Source organism: Hibiscus syriacus, unplaced genomic scaffold, assembly GCF_006381635.1.
Source record: "Hibiscus syriacus cultivar Baekdansim isolate YM2019G1 unplaced genomic scaffold, ASM638163v2 tig00111837_pilon, whole genome shotgun sequence".
Classification (NCBI taxonomy): domain Eukaryota; kingdom Viridiplantae; phylum Streptophyta; class Magnoliopsida; order Malvales; family Malvaceae; genus Hibiscus; species Hibiscus syriacus.
The window spans coordinates 6,706,783-6,719,669 of record NW_024063194.1 but is presented as its reverse complement, the minus strand read 5'-3'; positions in this window follow the sequence as shown (position 1 = coordinate 6,719,669).

Below are 12,887 nucleotides of genomic sequence, written 5' to 3'. Positions count from 1 at the left end.
ATTTTCTTTGAATAGTAATACAATGCGAGTAAGGTTTTTTAAAAGCTAATTGTCTTCTGCATTCGAAGCATCTTTTCCTTTAAGTTCTTACAAGTTTTTGAGAGAGATCTTCACAATCTGGTTTGCCTTCTCATTACGAATAGGAGGGTTGGTTAGAGTTGTATTGCTGAGTTTACCTTTTCATTATGAGTAGGAGGGCTCGATAGGACATCCATCTATTTTCATCTCCATAAACCATCATCTTCTTCCTCCATTATCACACCACCACCATTGTTAAAACCGTAGGGTTTACATTATCCTCATACCTATAGGGGTAAACTTTCAATACACTTGTTACTTATATCCGACAGTCAGAACTCCGATATGTCTTATTCATTGCAATTATTATTACTTTACCTTTCCAACTAGTATGTACCATCCATCATCCTTGTTACCACCTATAAGGGAAATATTTCTTCATTATATATATTGTCTTCTAGTTTCTTTTCATTATCATTGTTTTGGTTATCTCATTCTTTTATTTTCTTAACCTAATCCCTTTGTCTTAATTCCAGTAACTTTAACCTATCCAAACCCTATTTTTCACCATCCACATATCCCTCTCATCCTCTAGTCCTTTGATCGAATCTAGAGCTATATAGGTTTGATCCTTCAACGAAGAGCAATGTTCATCACCCCTTCATGCTTATCTATAAGTTGTGTGTGTTTATTTATTCAAATTTGAGGTAAAATATTCTTTCGGAAGCACATGCTGCACCATTTGCGATACATCCAATAGTACGAAGATTTATCAGGATTTATGAGAGTTGTCATGGTAGCCTAGTTTAAAGTGTGTGATTATTGAGTTTTTAGGTCGATGCTTAGTGTGTCCGCGTGTGAAGGCCGAACATCAGTGTTCTTCGAGTTTGCTTTAGCATACTAGTATTCTGGAGTGGAAGTGAGAGTGTATTATGATAGATTTTGTGATTAGTTTGCATTTGATGCCTGATGCTTCGAATAATGTAACATCAAATAGTGCAAGCATATACTATCGTTTATCAAGTAGTAAAAGTGGCACAACAACTGTGTCAAGTATCGTACCAAAAAAGATTAGTATTAATCTACATAATTGTTATATAGCAAATGTAAAATTGTGTATTGTTGTTGTAGGAAGCAATGTTGTATGTAATAGAAAATAAAATATAATAAATGGGATTCCAGAACAAGTAAATAAATAAATGATCGATTTAGGTAAAAGATTGTTGGATGTCAAATAGTAGCATTAACTAACAATGTTGTTGCATTATGATTGATGTGTAATAGAAAATAAAATAGAATAAATGGGATTCCAGAACAAGTAAATAAATAAATGATCGATTTAGGTAAAAATTGTTGGATGTCAAATAGTAGCATTAACTAACAATGTTGTAGCATTATGATTGATGTGTCTAGTATTAACATAGAATGTTATTCTTCTATTAAAAATACTCACCAACACTCACAAGAATGACTATATCTCTATAGTAATTCAAATAAGCATATTAAGAATGCTACGACAAAACAGTAAGCAATAATCTCTTTTATGCTAAATGTTGCTTTCACAAATGCTAATGTTATTCATGATGTAACATACTCCCGTATCATTATTGGGTAGTTTTTATCTTTACAAACAAGCAAAAAATTAAAATCATGCAACATCAATCAATAAAACTAAGGAAAAATGAATAAATATGAAATTAATAAAATATATTCAAAATAAAGATCCAATCTTAACATCTAAATCGCTCAGATGATGTCCAATTGATCGTCGACCATCGCTCTTACGGTTGCAACTTGATTACATCCCATTGTTGTTTTCCCAAAGGTTTTTAGGTTACCATGGATACAGTAAAAGAGAAAAATAAAATACAACTAAGAAAATTAGGGTTTCCAAGAATGAGAAAAGTTCGTAGAAATAGTATATTTATAGGAAAATATTATTTTGATAAATCTTAATTAATTTCAAATTCTAACCTTTTATACTGTAGCTTTATCACTTCCTAAAATTTCTCAAACGACCTTGTGACTCAGCAGTTGCTGCAGAAGTGTCTCAACAATCCAATCGTACATCAATGCATAACAACGCCTGCAACATTAATAATGTCACAACATCAGTATATCAGTTTGTAGTAAAAACATTAAAATTAGCCCAAATAACAATGCTTCACTCCCAATATGCCAATGATGTAAAATATTCTAAAATAAATATAAAAATGATTATAAAAATGCTAAAGTACAAGCTTAACATAAGTCAAAAGGCTATAAATAATAATTGTTTTGGAGAGTTATCACACCCCCAAACATTAGAGTTTTCTTATCCTTAAATAATGCATGATAACAACTTGGCCTTGACATTTAGACAACACAACTCTTACATTTCCCTTGCACTATCACCTCAGAACCTTAGATATTTTCTACCAGTCAACTTAGAATCTCAAGGTAAAAATAAATTAACTAAAATCAACTTCTAATGCTCATAATCATCACTAGATTTAGTAATCTCCTCTGGATCCTCATCCGATTCGAATTTTCTTGTAAATCGTTCAAACTTTATAATCAATTCTTCCAATTCAGAAGCTTCGTTGAAAGCTATGACATATCTTCCACAAAATGGAAAAAATCCTTTACAACATCCACCATTCTAAGGTGTTTTACATAATTCATGTCGGGTCCCTTTTCGGTCGATTTCAAACTCGACTTTCTTTTCAACATTTTCGTATTTCAATCTTTGTCTTTAATTCCAACATCTGAACATAGTCAGAATCATCATACATTATTAAAGAGTAACTTTACCCCTTATAAACATCATCACAGTATATATACAACTATCAGTAACTTTTGACAACCTAGTGGCATGTATACACTTTTTTTAATTTAAAACAACCTCAGTTTAGTCCTAGAATCGGCTAAACCTGTAGCTCTGATGCCAATAAATGTAATACCCATAACCTTTATAATTATACCTATACAGATTATAGATGTTATCAAAATTTCTAAAACCATTTGATTTCAAAACTCGATTTAAAATTTATTTTCTTAAAATGGGAAATGATATTATAAAAATATCATAACATATAAATCATGTTTCGTTGTAACCAATTTAATTAGAAATATTTTTTTATGAATAGTGAACAATACCCGTGAACAGTTGCCCCATGAACAGTGGGGGAATCGGTTCCCTGTATGAGGAATCGATACCCCATTTATATACTGGAAAATTTTGCTTAAAATGGGGTTACTATTCATGCTACAGTAACTTTCGAAAATTTCATATAAATATCATAAAAATTAACCTTTCATCACTATAACAATTTCCACAATTTATTCAACAAAATAAATTTAACATTATCAAATTACATGCCATTATCTAAATCAATTTCCTTCATATGATTTCTTACTGATGTTGAAATATACCTCTCGATGCTTGATGTCGTTCTGAACTCTTTATTCTTATTCTTTGTTTTTTTACCTACGCGAGAAAATCATCACACGCTAAGTATAAACTCAGTGAGGCAATTAAAACATTTAACAGTGCAATACAATTCATGCATGATTTTCAATGTCAAAAATAAAATTTCCATAAAATCATTTTACTAACATATCCAATATTTTACCATGATCAAAATAATATAAAATCTCTTACCATTTATCCCATAAGCTCATAAGTTTATTTTACCAAAAATATTTACCATTTTAATTCCATAAGCTCGTAAGCTTATTTGCATACTTACCATTTATTAACCAATAAACCATAACACGTAGCCCATAATATAACTGTATGAGGAACCCGATATAGGAGTCAAATATTGCACCGAAGTGCTGAGGTCGAGCTTTGCTCACCTAATAATTCATAGTAGTGCTTATACCGTGTCTTCGGTAGACACTTTGAGGCCTGCACTATATGTCTTCTCTAGACACTCTAGTACTATCTAATATTGTAGCTGCTAGAATCTATGGCATGCCATTAATACCACTGATCCTCAATAACATATTTGGGAATATAGTCAATTTTATTTAATCCATTCATTGAAAAGTATATTATCAAATTTAACATTGGGCAGTTCATACCCGAAAACATTCATGGTAAAATATCACATTTTTCATGATCAATGCATTTTAATTTCATACTCTAACATATCAATGTCAATTTATAAAAATGATATAAAATCATGCCGATATAAACAAGGTCGACTTATTGAAAGTCTTCTTTATGATGTATAAAACATCCATATATAATTTCATGCATGTATTGCCACTCACCTTGACACTTTATATCTTTCAAAATATATGAGCCTCTCTATTGTCCACCATAAGTCCTTTTATATTTGATTTGCTTCGATTACAAATTAATCACAATCTGTATATCACCAATTCATAACGGTACATATGTTAGTATTGTACTAACATAAACATATCCCATAATAACTCTATATTTAGACAATTCTCACTACCTTTAAAGAATATGTATTATGTATTGATATACAAACTAGAATTTAATTCCCTTTAATTCATTGAAAATTAGACATAATACAAATCTATCCATATAAATAACTCCTCCTAATTCATTATGTGCAATTTATGGTGAATTTTCAAAGTTGATTAACAGAATCTGCTGTCCGAATTTTCTGACCTTTCCTCGGTTAAAAATTCATATCTTTTTGTATTTACCTTGAAATTGATCCCCTTTTTTTAAAACAAAACTAGATCGATATATGAACACAAATATATAAAAATAATCTCCAAATTATTTTTATATAATTTCTGGTGAATTTTGGAACCTACTGCCAAATTCAGAATCTAATTGTTTCTTTTAAATTCATCCCTAGGTTCTTCATCAATTTTCCAAAATTTACATATTTATCCCCAACTTTTCAAAACCTACAAAATGATCCCCAATTTTTCTGAGGATTGTAGAATACTTCCTTCATCATTTTCAACCCATCTATAATTTTTCCATAATTTTTCTCACTCAAACCATTCATGGCCGAAATTTAAAGAACAATTTCTAGAAAGATTAAACATGTTCTAATCATCTTTCATGCTAGAATATGAATCAACTACCTCACAAACATCAAAATCCATCATTAATTTCATGATCCCGTATATGAACACAAACCCTTAGATTTGGTATCTTTGAACACCAACAAGATTATCATACAATATTGGTACCAAAAGATAGCGTTTTTCGCATATAACAATTTTGTTTTTACAACTTACTCAAATTCCTAAGTAAATTGCTTGAAAAATTGAATTGAAATTTTTCTCTTACCTTAAGAGAAACCCATGGCTTGGAGAAGAAGATGAGCTGAAAATGCTATCATGATACTCTAATATTAAATAAATCTAGCACATGTCTTAATATAGTATAATAGAATTATTTTATTCAATTCAATAGGAAATTCCATTTTTGCCATTAAAGAATCTCCATAATCACCATAAAACCAAGCCATCTGATGATTATCATATTACAAAGTCAAACATAAATTATTTTGACTTTTAATTCTGAAATTCCCCTTGAATTTTCAAAAATTACGTTTTAGTCACTAAATTCCACTATTTCGGTTGAATCTGAAAATTTGAACATTTCCAGATAAAATTTCTCTGATCCAAAAACATTAAAATAATATTTCCAACCATTTTATAACATCCCTCAAATTTTTGTAAAATTCCAATTCGATCTGAAATACCGATTTCCTTACCAACTTTAACCCTTTCTAGTTTTTCTTAACTAAAATTCCAAATCCAAATATATAATTTCTATAACTCCACTCTCAAGAGTAACCCATCTATTTATGAAATAAAATTCTTTTTAGGAAATTATCACTAAATTCCCTTAACTTTTTCCCAAATTTTCTACTTTGACTACCAAACTTTCCAAATTTTCATTTTGGTCATTGTCTAAATTTTTGGGGTATTACAGGGCAATTTTAAAAAATATAATAATTGTCAAATTAATTAACAAGGCAATAGATATCATAGCAATTAATATTTAGCTTAACTAGAGCTTTAGCTCTTCACAACTACTTGCTAGTACTTGAGTAGTAAGATGTTGTAAAAAACGAACCCCTAGCCTTTCAGGTAGAGTAATCCCGTGAAGGCTTTCATTCACTCATCCTATCTGGGACTTTATTTCGTAATCAGTATTCATTAAGCGTATCAGACTTACCTTAACATCGGAGTGTCCTAGAGAAAAAAGATTGTTGTGAACACTTTATTTGGCTGGAGCCAGTTGAACAAATCCAACAATTCAAAAAGATCTTATATTTTTTAGCATGATAACTAAATATTCTTCAAAATATCCACAAGTGAACCAAAAACGTTATTCAATAAATAATTATAGCATCATAAGAATCATTAAGAGAGTCTCAAGTTATCTCTAAATTTTAAGGTTCTCAGTATTAGATTGCTATTGACAATTATCTCATCATAGGTAAATTCAAAGTCTCAACAACGGGTTGCTTATCTAAAATTCATGGCAAGCTAAATGTCATGGAAAGCTCAAATGAACAACACAAAACATTAACATGAAAAATGCACATAACAATGAACAACACCCCCAAGCCTGAGATGTCCATTGCCCTTAATGCATATAGATAAAAAAATAAATATATGATAATATGGTGGGCATTAATGATTATTTGGAACTCCAACTAATGTTGTGAAGCAAAGGCAACAATAATAGTATGACACTAAGGATGATGTGTTGATCAATGTGGGGGAACTACCTAAAAACAACTAGAGATAAAAGAATTAAATAAAACTACTAAGTAAAAAATCTAAGCTAATGTCATAAAATGACTTTTTGAAAGTATTTAAAAAATTATTTCACCTAATTAAATTGATGTTTGTGGTAATTTCCCCTCAGTTCAAGTAAAATAATATCCCTATTTGGTTGTCGAAGGTTGTTGTGACATAATCATTCAACTTCTGATCCTTTTTTTCTTTTAGGATTAAAACATTGTTCGAAGAAAAACTTTTGCTTGCTGGAATCTGTCATGAAGCGCAATTCTTCATTGTCACCATAGATATGTAGTGGCTTCATTGAGTGAATTTTTAGATGAGAGTCTTCATTGTAAGAGCTTTACAAGATCTTCCTTGTTGCGTTCAATGTTTCCATGTTTTTCTACGCATTGCAACATTTGCAGTTTTCCTCAGGTGCTCATTATGTGACTCTATAGTCTACATTAGTAGTGCATAATTGTTCATGATGCTAGGATCATTGTAGAAGCATCGGTTCCCATCATAATCGTTTGAGTCTTCTTTTTTTCACATGAATATTAAAGTGTTCTTTAATACTCCCACATTCATTAAATTGCTCTTTTAATATTGCTTCGATAATGTCAATAGCATGACATTCATCTTCTTCATCGCATTGTAGAGGGTAAAACACATAACATGTAATTTGTTGGTCATTGATACACAATGTGAGTTGCCCCTTTTCAGCATCAATCAATGTTCATCCAATAGTAAAGAATGATCTTCCTAGTATTATAGGCACCGTTTTGTCAGCTTTACAATCTAAGAAAATTAATTCTAGTGGATAGATACAATTTTCAACTCAAACTAGCACATTGCCAATCTTGCCTTTAAGATAGGCAGTGGATTGGTCAGCAAGTTGAAGTGTAACTATTGTGGCTTGTGCTTTGCCAATGCAATGTTTCCTGAAAATATACAAATGCATTCAATTAGTTCTGAAGCCTAAGTCACATAAAGCTCTACCTATGCATTGATTGACAATAGAGAAAGAAATAGTAAAAACTCCCTAGATACTTTAATTTTTGGGGCAATTTTTTCGTGATGATGGTGCTACACCCTTCACTGAGTGCAACGGTCTCAAAATCACCAATCCTACATTTCTGGAAAAGCACCTTGATATATTCACGTCTACACCAGATCCAGAGGTCATGCCACACGGTCCCATTACTAGGTCAAGGGCCAAACAATTCAGGGAAGTTCTCTTAACTAAGTGTCTTGAAGCTTTTGATTCATTTGATAACTTAACACTCTCTAATGTTATGTTATATAATGTTTTAATAGCTAAAGAGTAACTTAGTATGAATTCATATTACACATTGTTATTTTAATATGTTAAGCATGTTAGGATAGTTTTATTATCATATTAAGCATGATTATTATATATACATCAAGGCAGCATACTTATAATGCATTTCATTAGTTTATTTGCATTCATATTAACTCTTAGACTTTATACATTATCTTACACATATTAGGAGATGATGTACTTAGCTCATGACCATCATACTTAGCTCACATTACCATAAACAAATATGGCAGCAAGGTATTTAGCTCGTTTTAGCTCAATATCATGAACTTACCTTGTTTCCTTGCACATATAGGTACAATGGAGTGTGATGCACGTTGAGGTAGCTTGGTGAATGATTTGGACGTCATACATATCTCACAAACAGCTCACAAAGTACAAGGCAGCTCATGGAATGCTAAGGGAAGCTCGATTCAGCTGGAGAAGCTTCAGGCTAGCTAAACTTAGCTAGTTGGACTATTTGAAGCTGAGTTGCTAAAAGTGATGACAAAGGTAGCTGAATGTAGCTGAACATGCTATTATGGAGCTCAAAATGACTCGGCTAGGAAGATCATTCACAAACAGCCCCATGCTTGCTAGCTAGCTCAACACTCAAGCTAGCTTGGAGGAGACACATGCACGCCTAAGAAAAAAGCACATGACCAGCCATCATCCAATGCACATGGGTGCACCACAAGGCTTCCTAGAACACCCATGTGCCGTGCATATGACCAGCCCCCATGTGCCTTGCATGTGAACTCATTTAGGCGCCAAGATGAAGAGCCCTCTCCCTATTCGGCCAAGCATCATCTCCCATCCAAATTGGCGCCAACATGAGGAGACACAAGAACTATTCGGCCAAGGATCATTTCCCTCCATCTAGGGCCGAACCATCCTCTCTTTTAGCATTTAAATTATGTCTTTATAGGTAGATACATAGGCTGGCCGAATCATGTTGTATTTATTCGGCCATGTCTCTCCATTTCCTATAAATAGGAAAACATTCCATCATTTGTAAGAAGACCTTTTATTCAATTAAAGTGAGATTATTCTCTTCTTAAGTCCTGGTGACTTTTTATCGACTTATCAAGTATTTTATACTTGTGGCGTCAACCCCTTCCTTTCATCTTGATACTTCTAGTTCCTAGTTCATATAACTAGTGGGTCAAAGTACTTAACACCATCCCTTGAAGAAACAATATAAAGATTGGGTCTCTGCTCTATATAGCATTGGTTCTTCTTTGAGATTTCTTCAAGATACTATCCTCACAACCATCCTTTTATTTCATCACCATAACCATAGCCTTATCAACTATCTTCTGCTTCCATTACTCATTATTTAAATAGCCTACCAATTCACCCATACGTCTACCACCCTTAACCACTCTATTTTGAGCCATTCACTTTGCAGGTTGTTTTGCTTCCTTCCTAGATCCACAATCATTTGAAAAGGTACAAGTACCTTACATCAAGCGGTAATCAGAGCTTTGGTGGAAGAAGCAACGTGCAACAAAAACAAAAAGAAAAATACAAAAAGAAGTGCAAAAGTGAAGTGCAAAGTCAAAGAAAAAGAAAAAAAAAATCAGCAAAGAAAATTGAAGGACTCAAAAGTCAAAGCACTCAAAAAGAAGAAAAAGCAAAGAAAATAAAGAAAAGTTGTAAGCACTCATCAACAATTCTTATCACCAAGCATTTTCAAGTAAGCCTTTAAAATTGATTGTGGTGATAGAAGGTTGTGAAGTGACTTGTGTAAGTAACCCTTTCATTCTCTTCTTTCTAATTTCTAAGCCACCTTTTCAATTATATTTGCTTTCCATTCCTACTAACCATTTGCAGCCAACGCCAAACAAGTGAAATTATTCGATATAGTCTTGAGTAAAAGTTCATTAGAACTTGAGACAAGAGAATTGAGGGAAAAAGGCTGGAGCGTGTGTGAGATCAGAAGAGGACAAGTAAAAGCCATTAAAGTCCTAGAGTGAGAACACGAGCGGATTGAGTGAAATCAAGTTTTCTTGGAGTGACTCGTGAGGCTTTGTGAGAGTATACTCTGGTAAGGTCCTACACACATTTCAATTTTTCCTTATTTGCTAACATGTCTTTTCCATCCAACATTTTTGTAGTCAAAAGGACTTTGAACATTCAAAGTCAAGATGATGAACAAAGAGAAAACATCTTCCATACCAAATGTCACGTGGGAGATAAAATTTGTGTGGTGATCATTGATGGAGGAAGTTGTACCAATGTAGCAAGTACTCACATGGTGGAAAAGTTGGGTCTCAAGACTTCCAAACATCCTCATCCTTACAAACTCCAATGGCTCAACGATGTGGGAGAAGCCAAGGTAACCAAGCAATTGATTGTACCTTTCTCAATTGGAAGATACAATGATGAATTCCTTTGTGACGTGGTGCCCATGAGTGCAAGTCACCTTATACTAGGACGTCCTTGGCAATATGATAAGAAAGCCACCCATGACGGATTCTCTAACAAGTACTCATTCCAACATCAGGGAAAGAAAATCATATTGGCACCTTTGTTACCAAGCCAAGTTCAGGAATGTCAAGTGACCCTCAAATCACGCATAGAAGAATGGGAGAAAGAAAAGAAGGCCAAAGAAATCCATACTCCAAAGATGAATATCTATGCCAGCAGAGGAGATATTCGGAAACATTTATCAACTAAGAAAGCTCTACTTATACTTATGTATAAGGAAAGTTTTCTTCTTACTAACCCTCCTAAAGGTTTGCCTTCTTCTATTTCTAATCTTTTGCAGGAATATGAGGATATGTTTCCTGAGGAAATTCCCGATGGATTGCCACCGATTAGAGGAATTGAACATCAAATTGATTTCATTCCTGGAGCCACCATTCCTAATAGACCAGCATATAGGAGTAATCCTGAAGAAACAAAGGAATTGCAAAGATAAGTCAAAGAACTCCTAAACAAAGGTTACATTCGAGAAAGCTTAAGTCCATGTGCTGTCCCCATTTTGTTGGTACCAAAGAAAGATGGAACTTGGAGAATGTGCGTGGATTGTAGAGCAGTGTCAAATCACTATCAAATATAGGCACCCTATACCTCGGTTGGATGATATGCTTGATGAACTTAGCGGGGCCAATATCTTCTCCAAAATTGATTTGAAAAGTGGCAACCACCAGATAAGAATGAAGGAAGGTGATGAGTGGAAAACTGCGTTCAAGACCAAACAAGGTTTGTATGAATGGTTAGTCATGCCTTATGGCTTGACTAATGCCCCTAGTACCTTTATGCGTTTAATGAATCATGTCCTTCGGCCTTATATTGGTAAGTTTTGTGTTGTTTACTTTGATGATATTTTGATATACAGTAAGTCATTGAAAGATCATGTTGAACACTTACGATCTATTCTTAGCACTTTGAGAAAAGAGCATTTATATGCTAATTTCAAAAAGTGTGATTTTTATACTAATCAAGTTACTTTCTTAGGCTTTATTGTAAGTTCACAGGGATTATCAGTGGATCCAGAGAAGATTAAGGCAATACAAGAATGGCCAAAACCGGTTAATGTCAGTCAAGTTCGAAGTTTCCATGGATTAGCCAGTTTTTACAGAAGGTTTGTACCAAACTTTAGTTCCATTGCTGCACCCTTAACAGGGATTATTAAGAAGAATTCAAACTTCTATTGGGGCAATGAACAAGACAAATCTTTCAACGAACTCAAAGATTGTTTGACAAAGGCCCCATTACTAGTCTTGCCAAACTTTGAGAAAACATTTGAAGTTGAATGTGATGCTTCCGGAATTGGAATTGGTGCTGTTCTAAGTCAAGAAGGAAAACCCATTGCCTATTTTAGTGAAAAACTAAATGGTGCAACTCTGAACTATCCAACATATGACAAAGAGATGTATGCACTCATTCGAGCATTGGAAACTTGGCAGCACTATTTATTGCCAAAGGAATTCGTGATACACACTGACCATGAAGCATTAAAGCATATCAAAGGACAACACAAACTCAACAAGAGACATGCCAAATGGGTTGAATTTCTTGAGTCTTTTCCCTATGTCATCCACTATAAGAGAGGAAAGGATAATGTCGTGGCAGATGCTCTTTCACGCAGGTATGTCTTACTTAACACTTTGGATTCCAAACTTCTTGGTTTTTCATTCATTAAGGAACATTATGCTACTGATTTGGACTTTGGAGAAAGGTATAAGTTATGTGAAACAGGTGCTCATGATAAGTATTATCAGCATGATGGATATCTTTTCAAAGAAGGACGATTATGTATTCCACAAGGTTCCATAAGAGAAGTGTTAACCAAAGAAGCACATGAAGGAGGACTCATGGGACACTTTGGAGTTGAAAAGACTCTTAGCATTCTGAAAGAACACCTCTTTTGGCCAAAGATGAAAAGGTATGTTGAAAAGGTATGTGAAAGGTGTTTAGTATGTAAAAGGGCAAAATCAAGAGTCATGCCTCATGGATTATACATGCCTTTGCCAATACCAACCATGCCATGGATAGATATTTCAATGGACTTTATTTTAGGTTTACTAAAAACAAAGAGTGGAAAGGATTCAATATTTGTGGTGGTTGATCGTTTATCCAAAATGGCTCACTTTATACCATGTCACAAGACTGATGATGCTATTTTTGTTGCCAACTTATTCTTCCGAGAAGTGGTAAGGTTACATGGACTTCCTCGAACCATTGTGTCAGATAGAGACTTTAAGTTCCTAAGTCATTTTTGGAGGACTTTGTGGAGTAAAATAGGCACAAAACTACTATTCTCTACTACATGTCATCCTCAAACGGATGGTCAAACTGAAGTAGTTAATAGAGTTTT